This window comes from Oreochromis aureus, linkage group 11, assembly GCF_013358895.1.
Source record: "Oreochromis aureus strain Israel breed Guangdong linkage group 11, ZZ_aureus, whole genome shotgun sequence".
Taxonomy (NCBI): Eukaryota; Metazoa; Chordata; class Actinopteri; order Cichliformes; family Cichlidae; genus Oreochromis; species Oreochromis aureus.
The window spans coordinates 12,957,187-12,969,466 of NC_052952.1; the positions used below are offsets into that span (position 1 = coordinate 12,957,187).

At 38.8% G+C, this 12,280-nt stretch overlaps 1 long non-coding RNA gene across 2 annotated transcripts in view; it reads right to left on the bottom strand.

Annotated features, from left to right (window-relative positions):
* Positions 1 to 12,280, bottom strand: part of LOC120442595 — a 30,636-nt gene that overhangs the window by 13,137 nt on the left and 5,219 nt on the right. Inside the window, exon 3 of one of the 2 annotated variants that reach the window (XR_005614796.1) lies at positions 8,536 to 8,658. The exons of the other annotated variant lie outside the window; for it this stretch is intronic. This is a non-coding gene — a long non-coding RNA (uncharacterized LOC120442595). Of the gene's footprint in view, positions 1 to 8,535; positions 8,659 to 12,280 lie in introns of those variants that run through there. 2 annotated transcript variants of the gene reach the window in all.

Here is a 12,280-nt window from a genome sequence, read left to right on the forward strand (position 1 = left end):
TTCATTTCTCATGTTTTTGCCACTTTTATCCGAGTATTAAAACGTGAAATAATGGGAAACAGAGGAAGTAATTCTCCAGTCAGGTGCCGTTAAAGCACTGCTGAAGGAGACGGCACGGGACAGAAACAGAATATTTCACAGAAGCATACAGTCTCCATAAACACACACACACCTCTGATATTTTCATCAGCTGCAAGCTTTAATCTTGTGAGTGAATCGTAATCTTGAGCCCGCCCGGGAATATTTACCATCTAATGTTTTATTTTATTAAATGTCAAATTTTACACTTCACTTTTTCCACCAGAGCCAAAAGAATTGGAACACTTTTTGAAGCATTTTCAGATTTCTTAAACGCAAAATAAATGTGAACTGATCTTTTGTTTTTCTTCTCTTCTAATTTTTCAACAATGTAAAAATAATTGCCACACGTTTTATATGACTCGCAATCAATTCAGTTAAAGAACGGCAATTTTAAACCCATAAAAGGGAAAGAGAGACGTTTGTTTTCAGAGACCAAAAGGGATAAAACGTCAGCATATTTCCATACAGCAGGTTTATAAATTGTATTTTTTCCCGGTGCTTAAATTGTGATCTTAGATTCATTTTGCAAACCACAGTTAATTCTAAAAGTCTATCTCCAAATTGCTTTTGAAGTGAAAGGAAATTGTATAGATTAAGATTATTTTAGTTCATTATTCAAAAAGTATCATTACTTTATAACTTTCTATTCCTTTGTTAATTAAGAGTACTCTTAGTCTAATGTGTTTCCATCTGCATGGATTTCACACTTTGAGAATAGATTCTGTCTCTTTTTTTTCCATCAGTACTTACAGCAGGAAAACTATTTGTACTTGCTATGAGCTAAATCAAACTTGAGTTACAGCGAAGGACGTACAAAAAAACATTTATATTGGGAAAAAATAAGAAAACCTTTTCCTACTAAATGCATTTGTTATTTAATTTGAATATAGTGCAAAGATGCAAACTTCAAAACAGGCACACACACACACACGTACACACACAAACACACACAGTTGATTAGCAGGGCTCCTGTGAGTGTGTGTCACGTTTTAGTGGAAAATTACAGCTCTTTCAACAATTCCTCAGTCGGAATCCCATTCTAAAGTGGATTTTATCTGCAAATCACAATTATTTTGTTCATGCTCTGTTTTAATGGGCACACCCGCTGGGCTGAAGAAGACACTTCTCTATTCATAAATGTATTACTGCTGGGGAATCATTAACTTATTGTTAGCGGCGCGACTGATGGCTTATTGACATGACAACATTCAACCAACACTTTTGTCTTTAAGCCGTGCATCCATATCACTGAAAACAATGTCATCTACCCCATTTTCACCACTCCCCCTTGTGTGTTTGAGCTTAGTGGAAGGCTTCTCTGTGACTGGGGGGAAGAAGAAAAAAAACGCACCCAGCAAGACATAAGTGTAGGCTGGGTTTCTGGGAAGACTGAAGAGGTTTTCTTTATGATGAGGAATAAGAAAAACAAAGGCACCAGATGCCACAGTAAATGGGACAAAAGGGTGTGAGATGATGTTAGACAGAAATCGCTGTTTGCTGAAAATGATATAGTGCTTCTGTTTGTGTCAACTTAAGAGAATAGTGATCGAAGCCTAAATAGTGGCAAATCAGAGCGGGGACGACAAATTGCCATGTGCGGATTATCTGAGGAGCGAAGCCCCGTCTGATATTTATGGCTGGAAATGCAGGAGAGTCATAGAGTCAGACAGTTTGCACAGATGGTGGCCATCCTCGGTCAACATTCAAATAAAAATGGAATGAGCGTCTCCCTCTGTGTCCGGCTATTCCTCTGTCAGCGAATGCAGACACAGATAAAAGGACAGGGTGTAAAAGTGTTTAAGTAGCCAGAAGTTGTAAAGAAGGGGGTGGGGGGAAAAAAAGAAAGCAGAATCGCTATTCACTGCTTCTGCAATCCTTTCTGCCTTGTTGAACTTTATTAAATTCTGTCATTCTCTCCTTCCTGTCTGACTCCCATTGTCAGCTTCCTCTCATGCGTAACTCTGATGTTTTTTTCCTTTTATTGTTTTTTTTTTTTTTTACTTTTCGCAGAAGTATTGTTGAGGACATTCAGACTGAAAGAATGTGATGGTGGTAATCATAGCACCACCTAAATAAATCACACCGAGATGAATCAAAAAGTCTGGAATGCGTGCTGACCGCTTATTGCGAGAGAAAATGTCCACCTAATCAGTTTCTCAGTGGTCTGATTGGGGCCGTGCTCACTGGGTGGTTATGAGTAGCTGCTCATAGTTTAGAAGAGATTGCTTAAAGCCTAAATCATTTTTATTGTGTTATCATAATCGGAGTGAATTCAGACATTGACTGCAGTGCTTTCAAGTATTTTAAACATTTGCAAATTAAAGTGACATCCGCTGTTAGCTACCAGCCTAAAAGGTATTAGTTATTTATGTGACATTAACCACTAGTTTATTAGAAAAATCCCTAAAATAACAGATGGAATAATTTTATACCAGTGCAACACTACTACTTTGTTTCTTCTTTCCATCTTTTACCAGAAAAAGTACATTGTGAATGGCAAACACCGATGTAAGTACTAACAACTGAATAACACCATGGTTGTAAGTTACACCATTATTCTTAGTAACACTAAGATGAAGTTCCTACTTGGAGACGTTTGAGATACCTGTGTGAATCACAGCTGCTCTGCTATCTGTGGGTTTTTTCTGCTATTTTTTTTCTCTCCGTCTAAGAGACGAGTTTGATCTTGAAGTATGTCTGTTGTCTGGCCATTCATTACAGCGCCTATGAAAGCCACGCTAATGGATATGAAAGGCAGATCAATTGTCCAGGAAAGGGGAGATTAGGGAGGGATGAGTCACTATATTCCTCCTTCTTGACAACCACGTCATGCCTCGCAGCCTCTCCGGAGATGTCCCCGATTGATGCCTATCTTTCATCAGTTTGGCTTTAATCTGACATTCCACGTGCTTCATAATCATATCAGCAAAAAAATCTATATCGCATCAGCCGTTCTTTCGCACCTGTAGAGCAGAATATACGTTCGCCTCTATGGAAGCAAGGGGGAAAAAAAGGAGTGCGAGGCACGTCTTTATCTATTGATCACATTTTGAAGAAGACACAAAAAAACACTGCGAGGAGATGAACAGAAAGGGTAAGAAAAGGCTGTTCCCTAAAACAAACAGTGATTGTGAAGTGACATTCTGCGAAGAAGTGGCAGACTCTCTCTTGGTGCCGGCCAAACAAACAAACAGTGGGGCGAGACAAAGTGCAATCACTGACCTTTGTTCAAAGAAGCCATCTAATCTGTTTCCACTTTACTTAATTAGAAAAAGCAGAGGGATTTTTAATGTGCACAGTGTTAATGGGAAACAGCTCACAGGTGCTAATTAAAAAGAAAAAAAAATACTGATCTCTTTGGTAACTTTGAGTCCATCAATCTATATATTCATCCATTAAAAACTTAGCCAACTTATCTGCGATTAGATGTTCACTGTTATTAAAGCCGGATAATAGCGCCCGTATTATATCCCAGTATTTGTACAGTAAATGAATCAGCGTTTGTTCCTCAAACATATACACACCTATGCGCCGTGAATTACAGGGTCTGGCCTTTGTCAAATGCGGTAGCTGAGTAATTGAAGCCTTTTCTCTGTATGGCTGACGGCTTTCCCCCCACTGAAGGCTGCATCCTTATGCAGACACTGATTAAATACTGCTTTACAGGATCGACAGAGGTACCATGTGTGCCCCCGAGGTGGCAAACGTATTCGCTTCCTCTTTGACTTTGTCTGTTAAAATAACACAACACTCGGCTGCTCCGCTTAAACAACCCGGTTTGCGTTCAACGGACGACACAGAGGGAGCCAACTTTATTATAACTAAAATAGCACGAGCAAACAGAAAAATTATAATTAATATTTACAGCTTTGTTGGAGACTGCTTTAACTGGAAAGTTTACATCAAAGCTCTCTATGAGTCCACACACCACAGCTACCTTTCAGTTTATAGGTGAGAAGGTTCATGCATGACTACACTCACCAAATTCCCCCTCAGCTTTAGTTAAAAAAGAAAAGTTTGTTTTCAAACTCCTATGAAGAGCAGTGCTGTTAACCTGTAGTTCCACTGCAGTTTACAGTGCATACTGATGGATATCACAGTTTTTAAGGTGGTGCAAATAGCAGCTACTTATTAGGCAACTCAGGATTCTACTGTTAGTAACATATTTATGATGGCAGAGGAGTCACTAGTTCCTAAAGTACTTGCAAATTCTTTGTTTTATACTTTTTTCTTTAACAAAGGGTAATAACTAACGCAAAACTTTACTTGAGAAGCAGATAATGATAAATTAATGATAATCGTGTGTGTGTGTGAAATATATTTTCGTGGTGACACAGCTGATGACTGTAGTGATTGTCAATTGTAGTTTCTGTTATTTCACATTCCTTATGCTCCCCTGAGCAGCTGACACAGTTCGAGAAAGGTGATATAATCAGTAATTAGTGCCATTTGAAGATATTTAGTAAAATATTTGGCCACATTTAGTGAAATCTCATTCAACCCCAACATAGAATAACCATGTTAACCGCGTTTGTGTACTTTTTTGTTAGTGTGTGCACTTTTACTTTATTCAGATCTGACTAATTCCTTTCACCCTACATAGTTTGCACAGGTTGTCATTCTGATATCCAATGCCTCAAAAATATAGTCTTGTACAGCACTAATATTATATCTTTTATACAATAGTTTTCTTAATAAGAAAAAAATACAAATGATTTCTTTCTAACATGATACAGGAGCCAGTAGCTGATGAGCTCAACCCCATGTTATGCACCCTTGACCACATTAAAGCCCCCCCTTTGAATGGGCAGTGTGTGGTCTGCCTCTCAGGGACGGCAGGGGGACACAGGAAACAAATTAGCTTTCTTGACCTTGGCCCAAGTTTCCCTTCCACCCTTCACCCCTCCTCCTCAATGCCCTTCATCTAGCCACTTCAAGGGTCAGCTGGATGACAACACGCCTCTGTTGTCCTCCACAGTGGGGATATGTTCAGATGAGAAGCTCTTAGGGCTGACGTGCATCATAGGAAGTGAGGTTTATGAGTTCATTTTCTATATGAGGACAACTGGTTGTGGTCAAGATGATTACTAGGGAAAAATGTCATATTTATGGTGCTGAGTAATATGGTCATTTTCAGGGTACATGCAGATAACAAAGAGGTTTCTTTCACAGATTAAAGGGTGAAAAAAATAAAGCGAGATCATGAAAGGGTTAATATAAGGTGACGAAATTTCAGCATGGGATTAAACAGTGAAATCGCTTGAAGAAAGAGCATTTCCTGACATCGTGAAGTTTTCCCACCCTCATTCTCAAGTTCAACACTGCTGTCTCACACGCACACAGACACGCACACACCGTCATGCAAACACATTGCAAAAGTAGATTTTCTCCCATCTTAATAAGTTTAAAATCTTACATAAGAACTCAGTTGCAGCGCCACTGCCCGGGCCTAAAATGAGAGACCTTTGGCCGTGTGTGAAAAGAATCCTTTCAATGATAGATATTGGATTGTAACACCGGTAAGCAAATCTAATTCTCCCAGTTCACGCAAAAGCACGTGCATCGGTGTTCAGCCTGAGAGCAAAAATAACCTATGGTGTCCAGGGGATGGAAGTAGCAGCACATATTAATGCTCATACTCTTCATTGATCTATGAGGACTCCTTAATCTTGTGGGCAGCTTCCACCTACGTATATTTCATAATGTGATACACTGTGCATCGATAACACTGGTAAGGGCCTATACTGTCTCATGCTGGCTCACAGCATTTATTGATCCCGGAGTGAAGTAAACATGTCTTTAACACGCGGGACTGTCACTCCTGGCAGATATACGAAAATTGTCCAGGCAAGAGCCTCGTTATTAGACGCTCTAATGATGACGGGAATCAATAGTTAACAATGACAAGATATCATCTGAGAAGTTAATAACTGTCTACATGGAAAATGAGGAGGTTAAAAAAGCCTGCTCTGTGGGGTTAGGGGAAAACAAGCACTTGTCGAAGACACATTTATTGTTCAGCACTTTCAACTCTGTGCTGGGGATTATTTATGTGCTGTATGATTCAACTGCTGTTCTGGGAATGGATAACAAAAAATACATACAGTAAAATGACTCAGGGGTATGGCTTTGGCAGAGTACCAAATTGACCATATCCTTGTGACTAAACGGCGGCTTAAGCCAGAGCAATTTCCTCTGCATTATGGGCAGGCAGCCAAGTAAAAATGATTATAGGTGTGAGCTTTGAGCAATGTTTAAGCACTCCTGGTTTTTGAAAACCAGAGATCCTGGATACTGGTATGTTTTTGCACTAAGGCTGTTGCAGCCTAGTTGTTGTTTGTGCAGCTCATGCTTTTTCATGACAAAACATATAAAACCTGGCCTGGTTAAAGGTCATTTTTCATTTCCCATTCAACGTTTTCCCCTATTTTCAGCTAAATATTTACTTTTTTATGACCTATATTTGCATTGCTTCTAGTTATTGAGACTGAACTCTCTTTTTGATTAGTTCTTTTTTGCTACTATAACATTAGAATTGTTTCATATGTGAAGGTGGTTTCCCAAGAACCTGGAGAAAACATACAAATAAACCCAAAATAAAAAATGTCCTGTCAAAAAACCAAAACAAACAAATGAAATAGCTAGCGGATTATTATAATTATAACTAGCTAATAACTAGTTGAAGAGTCTGACCGCTGGGTAAACCATATGCCACCAGTTGCTGATGACACTGGCAAGTGTGTGTGGATTCCTCTAAACTGAGATCACATGGCCGGCAGTCTGAGTCCAGACAGTAGGAAGTGAAAGTGCTACTGCAGCCACAACACAGGTCATATCTCAAAGACGGTTTTCAGCTGTACAGTGCAATAGGTCTTCTCCTTTTACACACAAAACTTACTCACAAAAAAAAAGACAGAGGAAGAGGCTCAGTTTAAATGATGCAACAAGCAGGCAATGTGAGGATTTAGGAACTGTCAACACGCACTTTTCATTGAAGACAGAACAGGAGAAACAACCAGATATGATCTGTAAATTAAATCAGTCCCGCTCGTTATTTCACATGGTTACCATAAGTGCACATCTCCATCAACCAATCAAGCTCACTGTAACTGTCTACGTATTTTTTATTTCCGAAACGAGTCGGGTCAAAGTTTAATGCTTTGACTTTCTTTCCAATCAGTTTCTAAAATCTGCTGCTGACAAATAGATGCGCCATAGATATCAAAGTATTATCAGCGTAGGTATTTGTTAAGAAATAAAGGCGAGGAAGATCCTTTTTAGAAGCGCTGCCTGCATTATCAAAATATCACTGCTCACAGTTTCATTAGAAAGCTCTCTGTTTTTTAAGTATCTTAATGAGCTGAACCTTGAAAGCCTTTTCAGGGGGGGAAAAGGGGACAAACTGCAGGTTCCTCAGCTTGATTTTGTTTTATCAGTGTTGTCTTACATCAAGGGAGGGACAGAAGGGCAAGCTTGTGTGGTCTGACAAAGACGGCGACAGATGTGGAAGTGTGAAAAATAAAATGAACTGGGTATAGCTATTTGTGTGCAATGAAGAAAGACATAAAAAAGCAGCTTTGCGCTGAGATAGTTGCTCTAAATGAAATACCTGCAGATTGCATGTTGCTTTGCATTCGCAGGGGTATTCAATTTTAATTAGGGTTTTGGAGACATCTTTTATCAGACTGTCACTAATCTCTCTCTTACTCTCTCTCCCACCCACTTTCTCTTCTCTCAGATACACACACACACACACACACACACACACACACACACACACACACACACATGCTAACATATGAAAATGCAAAAATAGAGCCACTAGAAAGAAAGAAGCAAAAAAATTAAAAGAAAATCAGAAGATTTTATGCAACAATTTGTCTGATACACACGTTATTAAAAAAATGAAATGGGAACAAAACCTTTGTCCCGTTTCATTTTTAGAGGAAAAACCATTAGCACTTCTTTTTAATTGCCTTTTCTTTGGGGCAAAGGTGATAATTAATTTTGCTCTGGGAGAAACACAGTAACAAGAATATAGACATATATATAAATATATTAAAAAATGTTAAATTGTATCTTGTCTTCAGGGGTCCGGGAGGATTATAATACTCAGCTGTCCAAGGAAAAACAGGTTTGCTATTTTAGATCCTAAATGACCACAATTTAGCGAAACTACATTTAAGCTGAATGTTTTACAGCTGTAGTCCTAGCTAAGAAATCCATAAGAAATCATGCCCCTGCCTATAGAGCTTAGCTTAATATGATGACAAAATTTTATGCCAAAAAAAATGATTTTAAAACGACTGAAATAAAAATAAAACACATGACATGAGCTTTCTATACCTCAGTATAGTCATAATGGTACGTTTTAAAAACAGCCTCTCAACATAGCTGTAAAAAAAAAGAAAAAAAGGCAAATTCTAGCTATAAAATGTCCTCTTCCGCCCTTGTATTCTAGCTGTGTGTGGTGTGGTGGTTAGCTTGTCTCCCTCTCTTCATTCCTGGCCCTCTTCCATTGTTAGTCACCTTGTTTATTGGCTGGAGCAGCCGTGGCGTACTGGACATCATCTGAAACTACAAACGACAGGATGCAATAAGCTGGAGAATAGCAGCAATCTGAGGAAAGTTCTCCATTCACCAGAGCTCCCTAACTCTCTGTCTTCTTATCCTGGGCAGAAAATAAAAAAATCAATACGGGCTCACAGGGCTTGATAAAAGTGCTGGACAGGGAGAGAGGCAACCCTGGATATAGTAAATTAAAGTGATCAAAATTTTCCAGTCGAGTCAGCCCGCAGCCTACATAAACTAACAACCCTGTCTCCACAACTGTCCGTCATCCCCCTCCACCATCTTCATCCTCTGCTTCAGCATTATTTCAATTTTTCAGTTTCTCTGGCTTTTCTTTTCTCTTAATTTAGTTTTCAGCTGTAGACTTTTTTTCAGAAATCTCACATGTAAATTAATGAAACGTAATTTTTTATTCTTGTTTTCTAATAAAAATGTAAAAAAGCAAATGCGGGTGGAGAGAAATGAGTTTGAATTAAACTAGGACCCTTCTGCTTAGGCTTGTGAACTATTCTCTAACAAAACACCGACTCAACAATCAGAGGCAAAATATTGTTCTTGCAATTTTCTGTAAATATTTTCTATTGCCATGATATCTTTGCAAAGGTACTAAGCTCAAGCAAAACACTCCTTAAACAATTTTTTTCCCACCAGCTGAACGCATCTAACGTGCGCTAATGCTATCCAAGACTTAAACAAAGCTACTCTGGGAGTCGCTTTTCCTTTTGGGTTTGGGTTGAAATGTATTTTTTTCCAACATTAATCCTGCATGCTGAAAAAGCAAACCCATAATCATATCCAGTGCCCCAAATGTGATGCCAGAGGCACCTGATCAACACAAATCCTGCAGACCAGGACTCTGAACTTTCACTGGTGTAGCAGTGAATTGGTGTATTTACATTTACACAAATGCATCCTAATGATTTACAGGTTTCCTCACATAAACAAAAAGTTATGACACATTTTATTTTCCACTTTGTATAAATTCTCTATATTTTTCTTTGGTCTGCAACAACACTGATATAAAGTTCATTAACAGCTATATCTTATTTTTTAGGGCTAGACTCTTACTCACTTTACTGGGTGATTAATCTTTGGAAGCATAAAACAAAATATAAGAGCTTTTTTAATTAAAAAAAATTATATATATATAGTTGGTAAATGCATTTGTATAAATGGTTGAAAATGGGGCTGATGATGGCAGTGACACTTCAGCAAACTGTAAAGTCACAGCCAGCTTAAAAATCCAAAAAGAAAAAAATATAATACTATGCAGAGTTTATGGTAACCCTAAGATTGTTTAACTATGTATAATGGTAAAAATATTTATACTAATACTTCTTCATTTATTTTTAAGTAAACATTAATAAGCCCATCTTTAATCAGGTTGCATGTAAAGGAGGGAAATGATAACCTTACAGTCATTACAATGAATCAACAAACTCTCACAGTATTACTAATGATTGGTCCGTGTAAATCCTCATCCACATGCTGGTGATGCTGAGAAAGTCTTAAATATGTAGTCTGATGATACACAGTGTGTAATTTGTGAATTTTACAGTGTTTTTACATGCCATCACTTTAACTGTTATAAATGTGTACTACCACACATACACTAATTCAATTACAGTAATTCCGGCAGCAGCTGACTCACTCTGCTAACATACACCCACTGCCAGCCCACACAGGGCCTCCTTGGCACCTTGTCCACCTAACAGTAAGAAGGGATTAATGGGGATTGGCCCATGCAGTCCAGTCTCATGGTGTGTGAGCTTTAGCACGGAGCTAATCTGATATTCAAGCTCAACAGTGATAACTGCAGTTTGATGGCTGTGGAGTGTGGGAAAATACTGAATCAGACTTATCACGTCAGAGGAACTTGTCTGTATCTGGGGGTTCATCATTTTGATAAGAAATGATCATTGAATAGATGTTAAAACATGAAAAAGATTCAGGCAAAGGTGTGACCTTGACTTATGCGCGTGTCCTACAGTATGTGCCAAAGTGACACTGGACGTGTGTGTCAGGGATCAGCTTAAATGAGAGACCAGCCACTTGGGCCATCACTTGCTGTGGCCTAATATCCTGTTAACCTGGGTTAGACAGCAGACAGCCTTGAGACACTTAAATCCAGCCGTAGCCCAGAGCAACACGCACATGTCCTGTTAGCTCACATCCCCGACTGACTTTCCAGGGACCTGAGAACTACCACAGCCTCCAGCCAAAAATCTGTAGAGCCCTTCAGTCTCCTCTTCATATGATCTGTAAGGCACAACTAAATGCTGATCTTCAAACAAGACAAAATGTCATGTTGATAAACTCAATTTGACATCATATAGTTAGTTAGTTGTAAATACATACCTGATACATGAATCATAATTTGTGCATTTTTAACTAAGAAAATACATAGTAAGGAAAGACACGCGTCATCAGATTACAAGTCAAACCAGTCAAGTTAAATGCACTAGTTCGAAGGAGGATTAGCGCTGAATCCTGTTTATCTATGTGTCTTATTAATCTTGTGTTAGCCATGCACATCCTGATGGTCAAACTCTGCCCTTCTGCTTCTATATTTAACTATTTTAATCTCTTTATAAAGCAAAAGGATTCCAATTACAAATGCCACAAGAGTCAATCCAATTGAAAAACGGTTGGCAGTCCTGTGTTCAACACTTAAAACCTTAAGGAAAGATTACAAAAGGGCCGCCGCGTGCAAATTCGAGAAGCAATGACTTAAATGCATCAGTTTGAAACTATTTGCTTAAGTGTTTCTGTAAGAACAGGACATCGTTTGATTAATTGCACTTCCTTACTGTATGCTCCAGAGTAATTCAAGGAAGCATCAATTAAAGTGTTTAAAGCTACTGCATGCAGGATATCTGTAAGGATGCAGGAGTATTAAGATTAGGATTACTAGTTTTAGTGCTGGGAAAAAAATAGTCTGCATGGTATTTCCACCTGTTCTTATCCCCATTTAAATATTGCCATTCTGCTGAAACTGCTGGTGTGTCTGTGTTGTACACACCAAAGTGTCCTTAGGTGCTGTGATTCACTAGCATGGCGACACTCAACATCCAGAGCAAACTCTGCTAAAAGAGAAACAAAGATCTCCCTAAAGAGTGCCAAAGGCCACACAAGGAGGCAGGATGAGTGGAAGTAGAATAAATTATAAAACTGCCAACCAGGAGACCAAAGATTGTGTCTCATGTTATGTGGGAAATGTGGGTTTTTTTCTGTCTCTCTTAGTGCTGCTTTATTTTAAATCAGTGTGGGGTTTTTTTCTTTCTTATTGTTAACTGCTTTCCTAATCATTGGCTGTTTTGTTCTCTTTATGCAACAAAATTCCTTTGTAGATTTCAGGAAAAGATCACAGTTTGGGAATGGACAGAGCCAAGGTATGGGTGAGCAAACCCGCAGCCATCGCAAACTAAAGTTTGTCCATCACTGCACCCCACAACAACACTGGTGAACTCAAACGGGAACTTCACACATACTAATAGATTGTGAGTTACACAGACTAACCGCGGTTTTTCTAGCAGAAGTTTTTGAGGAGCTTTTTCTTTGCAGACATCGTTCCCACACAGACACGTTTTAACAGCTCAGGCTCCCAATGAAATTGCAATTATCTTTG